The sequence below is a fragment of the Arachis ipaensis genome, chromosome B10 (assembly GCF_059453495.1).
Source record: "Arachis ipaensis isolate K30076 ecotype BB chromosome B10, ASM5945349v1, whole genome shotgun sequence".
Taxonomy (NCBI): Eukaryota; Viridiplantae; Streptophyta; class Magnoliopsida; order Fabales; family Fabaceae; genus Arachis; species Arachis ipaensis.
The window spans coordinates 85,227,079-85,237,758 of record NC_142435.1 but is presented as its reverse complement, the minus strand read 5'-3'; the positions used below and the strand labels follow the sequence as shown (position 1 = coordinate 85,237,758).

Sequence of the window (10,680 nt, the reverse complement as noted above, 5' to 3'; positions counted from 1 at the left end):
GTAAGGTATTGATGCACGGAAACTTGTCTCTCAACAAATTTCCCTTCGGCAAGTATACCGAATTGTCATCAAGTAATAACTCACAATAGAGTGAGGTCGAATCCCACAGAGATTAACGGATTAAGCAATCAATGGTTAATTTATTATTCTAGTTAGACGAATCATAAATTAAAATAGCACAAAAGTAAAGAAAGAGATAAAGTGCAGAAAAGTAAAATGGCAAGAAAAGTAAATGTAAAAACTAAAAATAAAATGAACATTGGGATCAAGAGATATTGCAATCCTCCGGATCAAGTCATTCTCATCTCTTCCTCAATCAATGCATTCATTGATCTCCTTGGCAATCTTAAGTGATTGGATCCCAATTCCTTGGCAATCCAATCTCTCTAAGCTTGAACAATTTCCCAATTCCTTGATTTAATTGCTCATGGGAAGAGATGAAGTTTGGTGACTGATTATACCACACACATTCATAGATCAAAGTATTGGTAGGATTAAATGTCACAATATCCATCCAACCCCCAACCTAATCCAATGTGAGAGAGCATTTCTAACATGATTTCCTCATTCCTCTTCCAAGGTTCAGAGGAAATCCAAGTATGAGCAATTTCTCTTCCGAGACAATTACCCAATTGGATGAAGATCGAAAGCTCTCTAGTAAAATCAAGAGAAAAGAAAGAAGAAGAAGAATAAGAACTACAATTGATCCATTGAATCACAATAGAGCTCTCTAACCCAATGAAAAGAGTTAATTGATCATTGCTCTACCAAAATAGAAAAGAAAGAAAGTGCAGAAAAATAAAGATGAAGATTAAAACTAAAATTGAAACTTCAAAATTCATAAATAAAAATTACAACTAAAACGAAACTACTCCTAAGGAAGAAAAGAAGAGAAAAGGAAGAAGAGTGTAGGAGGGGAGGGGTCCGAAGACCCACTCCCCTTGGAGTGTGCCAATTCACAGAAGTTCGAATTGGTCTTCACTCTCTCTCCCTTCCTTCAATTTCCCCCTTTTTCAGAATTGATTCAATGTAAAAACTAAGGCCTTTTTATAAGCTCTCTTAAATTACAAAATGAAATGAAATTAAAAGCAAATTACAATGAAATGAAAAATAATTATTCTAGATGCTTCTTGTGGCCTTGATTGGTTGACAATTGTGGGCTTGCTTGCTTGAGCTTTGAAGTGGACTTGAGAGAGAAGTGAATAAAATTGAGGTCCAGGGTGACTTGGCGTTGTTGCTGCCATTAGCCACACTGACGCTACAAGTGTGGCGTTAGTGCTAAAGTTAGTGTGGCTAACGTCACACTTACTACCCAGTTGGTGTTTTTGGGGCTTAAAATATACCTCTTGTTTGTACTCCAATTTCATGCCCACTATAGACTATTATATATTTTTGGAAAGCTCTGAATGTCAAATTTTTAACGCAACTGGAATCACCTCGATTGGACCTCTGTAGCTCAAGTTATGCTCCTTTGAAGGGGACAGGGTCGCTGGCATAGTCGCTGGCGTTATTGGCAAAAGTGAGTGCCAATAACGTCCGCGTTTAGGGGGTTAGTATTGCCAGGTTCTGGAGCTCAAACTTAATGTTCACCCCATATTATTATATATTTTTGAAAAGCCCTAGATGTCTACTTTCCAACGCCTTTGGAAGCGCATTATTTGAAGCTTTACAGCTCGAGTTACACTTCTTGGAAGGTGAAGAGGTCAGCTGGCCTTACTACAGGTTGACACCATGTTCATCTTTACACTTTTGGGGCAGGTTTTCTCCCTCAAATTTAGTGTCTACCATTTATTTCTATATATACTTGGAAAGCTCTGGAATCCTACTTTCTAATGCCACTGGAATCACCTCATTTGGAGCTACGTAGCTCAAGTTATTCTTGTTTGAAGACGGCATGGTCATGCTGCCGGGTGAGATTTCGCCACTCTTTCCACTAACTTTCACAGCTGCCTCCTTTCTTCCATGTTAATGCCCACATTAGTGTAACTAACATGGCCATTAACGTAGGTCTTCCTTTGCTGTGCTAGCGTTATTGCCATTAACGTTCCCACTAACGTAGCCACTAACGTGGCTCTTCTCTGCTTCTTTTGGCCTGAAATCAAACAAACAAAGTGCATCAAGGTAACATACAAGATGATCTTTATATACTAAGTGTGCTAATAATACTCAAAATCAAAACTTCACTTAGTGTGATCTATTTTATCATATTTACCCTGTATATTAACTAAAATTCACCTATGCTTGAGATTTTGTTTCATGAAGAGATTTTTCATGCTATTACTCATTTATTGGCAAAATTTGTATGAAAACTAAACAAAAATCTACTGAAATAACTACTAAAAATAGGTAATGATGCACCCGCATCAGGTATTACTTGGTACGACCCGGTGCACTTGCCGGTAAGTTTGTGGGATACAATTTCCGCACCAACAGCCATCCAAGCAGAGCGCGTTGAGTGCAGCTAGCGTGTCACGCGTCCAGCCATGCATCGCCTAGTGTGCGTGCGCACAACTGCTTGTGTGTACGCACAGGCTTGGATTTCTTGCGAAGTGTGTGAACGCACGCGTCTGTGCATCTGCACAGGTGTCCGCACATGACTTCATTAAAATAGCACGTGCATCGTGATTTGAGGGCTTTGGAGTCCCATTTTTGAAGTCTTCTAGCTCATATTGGAGGAGAGAATGAAGCCATAATATACCATATCATTTAGTATAGTTTAGGAGTAGTAGTAGGGAGTTTTAGTTTAGTTTTTCTCTAAGTTTTTTATCATCTCTATTAGGGTTTATATTAGGGTTTTACATTCAAGTGCCATTTCCATTTTTGATCTTGGATTTTGCAAGCTCTCATTGTAAGTAATTTCTTGTTATTACTCTTTATAGTTACATTGTCATTACTCTTTCTTCTAATTCAAGTTATAGTTCAATTTTGCTTTTCTCTTGCAATTTCAATTTCTTGTTGATGAATTTGATGTTGGATGTTGATTATATGCTCTCTTGTATTATCTTTGTTGATTGAGATCAATTGTTGCTTTTAGTTTTAAGTTTTTACTCATTTTTCTCATGTTTAAGCTTTTTGCCCACCAAGTGTTTGACAAAATGTCAAACATGGTTTTAGGCTAAATTGTTGGTTCTTGGCTTGGGTAAAATGAGCAAGTGGGTACCTAGAGTTGGAATGTCCAACATTTAGCTTCAATTCTTGGGTTGTTAATTGTTCTTGTTCCCACTAATGCTAATTTATTGCTAAGGTAATTAGCAAGCAAGTTAGGATTTGTGGGTTAAGGACACTTATGCTCATTTAACTTACTTTCCGATGTGAGGGTTGATCAAGTGAGATTAATCCATTATAATTGTCATAGTTGTGGTTCCAACAAGGAAAGGACCCTTAGCTCACTCCAAGCCAAGACTCCTTTTTGATGCTTTCAATCTTTTATACCTTTATATGTTGATTTCTTTTATACTTTACTTGTTTATATTACATAGTCGGTTCTTTAATCTCTTAATTAGTTCAATCATTACAATTTTTCATGTTCTTTTATTGCTTTATATGGTAATTTCTTCATTCACAACCCGTTGATCACTACAACCGGAATTACACACTCGTTGTTCTAAAGTGCTCCTAGGGAGACGACTCGGGAGTCTAATACTCTCGGTTAATTTGGTTTTGCCTGTGACATATCTTGTGAATTTCCAATTTGATCCAAGGGGCCAATTCGTCGGGTTGGGACTATACTTGCAATGTTAAATCCATTTTTTTTGGATAACCGAGTTCCTAACCCACATGCGAATTGATCTTAGCCTCTCTCATTATCAAATTTTGGCGCCGTTGCCGGGGAGTTCACTTTATGCGCAATGAATGCTACTATTTTGGTTGTTGTAAATATGTAAATATTGTGAATACTTGATTTTGGTTTTCTACTTGGCTCCAATTGTGGATACCATATTCCTCTTTAGTTAACTTTAGTAGTCTTTGATTGTTAAGTTGGTTCTTGTTTACTTGTCTATTTTTGTTTTGCCCTTCATAATTGCATGGTTTTATTGCCTTCTCAGTTGAATGACACGGTCGCTTCCAGACCCGAGCTTGGCCACTTTTGATCTAGAAATTGAAAGAACTTTAACTCGCTTAAGGAAAGCTCGGCGCCGGCTAGCTTTCAATTCAAGGTGAATCGGGTTTCCTTGAGGAGCACTCCCATTCACTATCACCAACCATCCGTGACCATCATTCTCCAATCAACGAGGAGACTATATATTCATCTGTGGGGAGTACTGAATTCTCTTTGAGTGACTCAAGTGACACCGACATGGCAGACCCACCTAGAAAAATCACCTTGAAGGAGGCCGGAGCTCCTGATCTTAACTTACAACCATTTCAAATCTTGTATCTGGCCTTAGATCCAAATTTTTAGGTCAAATCTGGCACGATAAACTTGCTCCCCAAGTACAATGGGCTACCTGAAGAGCATCCCTTGAAGCATCTCAAGGATTTCCAAGTTGCTTGTGCAACTGCAAGAAGACATGGGGCCGATGAAGCTGCAGTGTTGGTCTTTGCCTTTCCTTTCACTTTGGAAAGAAAAGCGAAGAAGTGGTTTTATACTCAGACGGGTGAGGTTAGATCCAACTGGGACTTGTTGCGTAAAGAGTTTTTGGAAAAGTTCTACCCTCCCCAGAAAACAGACAAGTTACGAAGAGAGATTTCTTGCATTATGCAACGGGATGGGGAAACTTTGTATGAGTATTGGGAGAGATTCAAGAAGTTGCTAGAGGCTTGCCCTCACCATAGGATTGATGAGCTAGTTCTTATCAATTATTTCTGTCAAGGAATGCATCACCAAGACAAGCTTCTCCTAGACGCCGCGAGTGGAGGTTCACTGACTAAGAACAAGACCGTTGGGAGGCATGGGAAGTTATATCAGACTTGGCGGACTCAACTCAGCACTCAAGGGCGAGGAGCTCACAACTGAAAGCTGTGAATAAAATTTCTCCCTCCGGATATGCTATTTTGACCAAGACCCTTGGTGAAATGACAATTATGTTGCGACAACTCACCCAAGGGGAACAAATTCCTCAAGCTTTGATAAGTGCTTGGTGCACGAAATTGTGATGTCCAGGCTCGAACAATCCCTGGCAACGTGAGCAACTTGGTATGCGTAATCGTGATTACACATTCATAATTTGTCACAACTTCGATACAACTGACCAGCAAGTGCACTGGGTCGTCCAAGTAATACCTTACGTGAGTAAGGGTCGAATCCCACGGAGATTGTTGGTATGAAGCAAGCTATGGTCACCTTGTAAATCTCAGTCAGGCAGATATAAAGTGATAATGGTGTTTTCGAATATTATATAATAAAATAGGGATAGAGATACTTATGTAAATCATTGATAGGAATTTCAGATAAGCGAATGGAGATGCTTTTTCGTTCCTCTGAACCTCTACTTTCCTGCTATCTTCATCCAATCAGTCTCACTCCTTTCCATGGCTGGCTTTATGTGATACATCACCACTGTCAATGGCTCCTTACGGTCATCTCTCGGGAAAATGATCCAATGCCCTGTCACGACACGGCTAATCGTCTGGAGGCATCACCCTTGCCAATGGCTTCATCTTATCCTCTCAGTGAATAATATGCTCATGCACCCTGTCACGGCACGGCTATTCATCTGTCGGTTCTCGATCATGCTGGAATAGGATTTACTATCCTTTTGCGTCTGTCACTAACGCCCTGCAATCGCGAGTTCGGAGCTCGTCACAGTCATTCAATCATTTAATCCTACTCGGAATACCACAGACAAGGTTTAGACTTTCCGGATTCTCTCGAATGCTGCCATCATTCTAGCGTACGCCACGAAGATTCCGGTTAGGAGATCTAAGAGATATTCATTCTAGCTTATTTCATGTAGAACGGGAGTGTTTGTCAGGCACGCGTTCATAAAGGAGAAGGATGATGAGCGTCACACATAATCATCACCTTCATCACGTTCTTGGGTGCGAATGGATATCTTGGAAGTGAAATAAGATGAATTGAATAGAAAACAGTAGTACTTTGCATTAATCTTTGAGGAACAGCAGAGCTCCACACCTTAATCTATGGAGTGTAGAAACTCTACCGTATGAAAATACATAAGTGAATGTCCAGGCATGGCCGAGATGGCCAGCCCCCAAAGTCTAAGAACAATGCGTTCAAAGATGATCCTAAGATCCTAAGATGATCAAAAGATGCCTAATACAATAGTAAAAGGTCCTATTTATAATAAACTAGCTACTAGGGTTTACATGAGTAAGTATTTGATGTATAAATCCACTTCCTGGGCCCACTTGGTGTGTGTTTGGGCTGAGCCTAAGTGTTGCACGTGTAGAGGTCCTTCTTGGAGTTGAACGCCAGCTTTTGTGCCAGTTTGGGCGTTCAACTCTGGTTTTGGCTCCTTTTCTGGCGCTGGACGCCAGATTTGGGTAGAAAGCTGGCGTGGAACGCCAGTTTACATCATCTATTCTTGGCCAAAGTATGGACTATTATATATTGCTGGAACGCCCTGGATGTCTACTTTCCAACGCAATTGGAAGCGCGCCATTTCAAGTTCTGTAGCTCCAGAAAATCCACTTTGAGTGCAGGGAGGTCAGAATCCAACAGCATCAGCAGTCCTTCTTCAACCTCTGAATCTGATTTCTGCTCAAGTCCCTCAATTTCAGCCAGAAAATACCTGAAATCACAGAAAAACACACAAACTCATAATAAAGTCCAGAAATGTGAATTTAACATAAAAACTAATGAAAACATCCCTAAAAGTAACTAGATCCTACTAAAAACATACTAAAAACAATGCCAAAAAGCGTATAAATTATCCGCTCATCACAACACCAAACTTAAATTGTTGCTTGTTCCCAAGCAACTGAAAATCAAATAGGATAAAAAGAAGAGAATATACTATAAATTCCAAACTATCAGTGAAACATAGCTTCAATCATATGAGCGGGACTTATAGCTTTTTGCCTCTTGAGTAGTTTTGGCATCTCACTTTATCCATTGAGGTTCAGAATGATTGGCATCTATAGGAACTTCAGATTTCGAATAGTGTTATTGACTCTCCTAGTTCAGTATGATGATTCTTGAACACAGCTTCTTTATGAGTCTTGGCTGTGGCCCTAAGCACTTTGTTTTCCAGTATTACCACCGGATACATAAATGCCACAGACACATAATTGGGTGAACCTTTTCAGATTGTGACTCAGCTTTGCTAAAGTCCCTAATTAGAGGTGTCCAGGGTTCTTAAGCACACTCTTTTTTTGCTTTGGACCTTGACTTTAACCGCTCAGTCTCAAGTTTTCACTTGACACCTACACGCCACAAGCACATGTTTAGGGACAGCTTGGTTTAGCCGCATAGACCAGGATTTTATTCCTTTAGGCCCTCCTATCCACTGATGCTCAAAGCCTTGGGATCCTTTTTATTGCCCTTGCCTTTTGGTTTTAAGGGTTATTGGCTTTTTCTGCTTGCTTTTTCTTTTTCTTTCTTTTATTTTTTTTTTCGCCTATTTTTTTTTTCTGCAAGCTTTGTTCTTTGCTGCTTTTTCTTGCTTCAAGAATCATTTTTATTATTTTTCAGATTATCAAATAACATGTCTCCTAGTCATCATTCTTTCATGAGCCAACATATTTAACATTCTTAAACAACAACTTCAAAAGATATATGCACTGTTCAGGCATTCATTCAGAAAACAAGAAGCATTGTCACCACATCAATATAATTAAGCTAAGTTCAAGGATAAATTCGAAACTCATGTACTTCTTGTTCTTTTGATTTAAAACATTTTTCATTTAAGAGAGGTGATGGATTCATAGGACATTCATAACTTTTAAGACATAGTTACTACTACTAATGATCATGTAATGAAGACATAAACATAGATAAGCACATAACATAGAAAATGAAAAACAGAGAAATAAGAACAAGGAATGAATCCACCTTAGTGATGGTGGCGTTTCCTTCTTGAGGAACCAATGATGTCCTTGAGCTCTTCTATGTCTCTTCCTTGTCTTTGTTGCTCCTCCTTCATTGCTTTTAGATATTCTCTGATTTCATGAAGGATGATGGAGTGCTCTTGATGTTCCACCCTTAGTTGCTTCCAATAATTGTGTGGAATAAATTGTATCCCCTGAGGTATCTCAGGGATCTCTTGATTTACAGTCAAATGTTCTACCACTGAGCTATAGACCCTTGATGGAAGCTTTTATCTTCCCTTTCCCCTTTCTAGAGGTTTCTCTGGCCTTAGGTGCCATCAATGGTTATGAAAAAAAACAAAAAAGCTATGCTTTTACCACACTAAACTTAGAATGTTGCTCGCCCTCGAGCAAAAGAAGAAGGAATAGAAGAAGAATATGATATGGAGGAGATGGAGGGATGTGTGTATGGATGTGAGTGGTGGATGGAAAACAGAAGGGATGGTCATGAATGGAGAGATAGAGGGTGAGGTGGGTAGGGATCCTGTGAGATTCACAGATCCTGAGATGATCCTGTGGGTCCACAGATCCTGAGATGATCCTGTGGGGTCCACAGATCTTGAGGTGTCAAGGCATTTACATCCCTGCACCAATTTAGGCATGCAAAATGCCCTTGCACACAACTCTGGGCGTTCAGCGCCAGGTTGGTGCCCATTTTGGGCGTTCAACGCCCATTTACTAGCCATTTCTGGCGTTGAACACCAGAACCATGCTTATTCTGGCGTTCAGCGCCCATAAGATGCCCATTTTGGGCGTTCAGCGCCAGAACCATGCTCTGTTCTGGCGCTGAACGCCAGACAGATGCTCCTCCAGGGTGTGATTTTTCTTCTGCTGTTTTTGATTTCGTTTTCAATTTTTCTATTGATTTTGTGACTCCACATGATCATTAACCTACAAAGACATATAACTAAGAAAAATATAGTTAGATAGATAAAAATTGGGTTGCCTCCCAACAAGCGCTTCTTTAGTGTCAATAGCTTGACAGTGGGCTCTCATGGAGCCTCACAGATGTGCAGAGCTTTGTTGAGACTCTCCAACACCAAACTTAGAGTTTGGATATGGAAGTTCAACACCAAACTTAGAGTTTGGTTGTGGCCTCCCAACACCAAACTTAGAGTTTGACTGTGGGGGCTCTGGTTGACTCTGCTTTGAGAGAAGCTTTTTTTGCTTCCTCTCCATGGTTGCAGAGGGAGATCCTTAAGTTTTAAACACAAGGGAGTCCTCATTCCATTGAAGGACTATTTCACCTCTGTCAACATCAATCACAGCTCTTGCTGTGGCCATGAAAGGTCTTCCTAGGATGATGGATTCATCCTCTTCCTTTCCAGTATCCAGGACTATGAAATCAGTAGGGATGTAAAGGCCTTCAACCTTTACTAACACGTCCTCTACTTGTCCATAAGCCTATTTTCTTGAACTGTCTGCCATCTCTAATGAGATTTTAGCAGCTTGCACCCCATAGATTGCCAGTTTCTCTATTACAGAGAGGGGCAAGAGGTTTATTCCTGAACCAAGGTCACACAGAGCCTTAAAGATCATGGTGCCTATGGTGCAGGGTATTATGAACTTTCCAGGATCCTGTCTCTTCTGAGGCAATGTCAGTTGATCCAGATCACTTAGTTCATTGATGAACAAGGGAGGTTCAACTTCCCAAGTATCAATGCCAAATAATTTGGCATTCAGCTTCATGATTGCACCAAGAAACTTGGCAGTTTGCTCTTCAGTAACATCCTCATTCTCTTCAGAAGAGGAATACTCATCAGAGCTCATGAAGGGCATAATGAGGTTCAATGGAATCTCTATGGTCTCTAGATGAGCCTCAGAGTCCTTTGATTCCTTAGAGGGAAGCTCCTTATTGATCACTGGACGTCCCAGGAGGTCTTCCTCCTTGGGATTCACGTCCTCTCCTTCCCTTACAGGTTTGGCCATGGTGCTTATGTCAATGACCTTGCACTCTCCTTTTGGGTTCTCTTCTGTATTGCTTGGGAGAGTACTAGGAGGGATTTCAGTGATCCTTTTACTCAGCTGGCCCACTTGTGCTTCCAGATTTCTAATGGAAGACCTTGTTTCATTCATGAAACTTATAGTGGCCTTAGATAGATCAGAGACTAGATTTGCTAAATTGGAAGCATTTTGTTTAGAGTTCTCTGTCTGTTGCTGAGTTGATGATGGAAAAGGCTTGCTGTTGCTAAACTTGTTTCTTCCACCATTATTAAAGCTTTGTTGGGGCTTTTGATCCTTCCATGAGAAATTTGGATGATTTCTCCATGTTGAGTTATAGGTGTTTCCATAAGGTTCACCTAAGTAATTTACCTCTGCTATTGCAGGGTTCTCAGGATCATAAGCTTCTTCTTCAGAAGATGCCTCTTGAGTACTGTTGGATGCAGCTTGCATTCCATGCAGACTCTGAGAGATCATATTGACTTGCTGAGTCAATATTTTATTCTGAGCCAATATGGCATTCAGAGTATCAACTTCAAGAACTCCCTTCTTCATAGGCGTCCCATTACTCACAGGATTCCTTTCAGAAGTGTACATGAACTGGTTATTAGCAACCATGTCAATGCGTTCTTGAGCTTCTGCAGGCGTTTTCCTTAGGTGAATGGATCCAACTGCAGAAGTATCCAATGACATCTTAGATAACTCAGACAGACCATCATAGAATATATCCAGGATGGTCCATTCTGA

The 10,680-nt window shown here is 40.2% G+C and overlaps 1 non-coding gene across 1 annotated transcript; it reads right to left on the bottom strand.

Moving 5' to 3' along the window:
- Nucleotides 1–4,672: 4,672 nt before the first annotated feature.
- On the bottom strand, nucleotides 4,673–4,779 carry LOC148580700 (small nucleolar RNA R71). Its single transcript, XR_015899518.1, has one exon. It is a non-coding gene; the product is annotated as a small nucleolar RNA R71 (small nucleolar RNA).
- Between the last annotated feature and the right edge of the window lie 5,901 nt (nucleotides 4,780–10,680).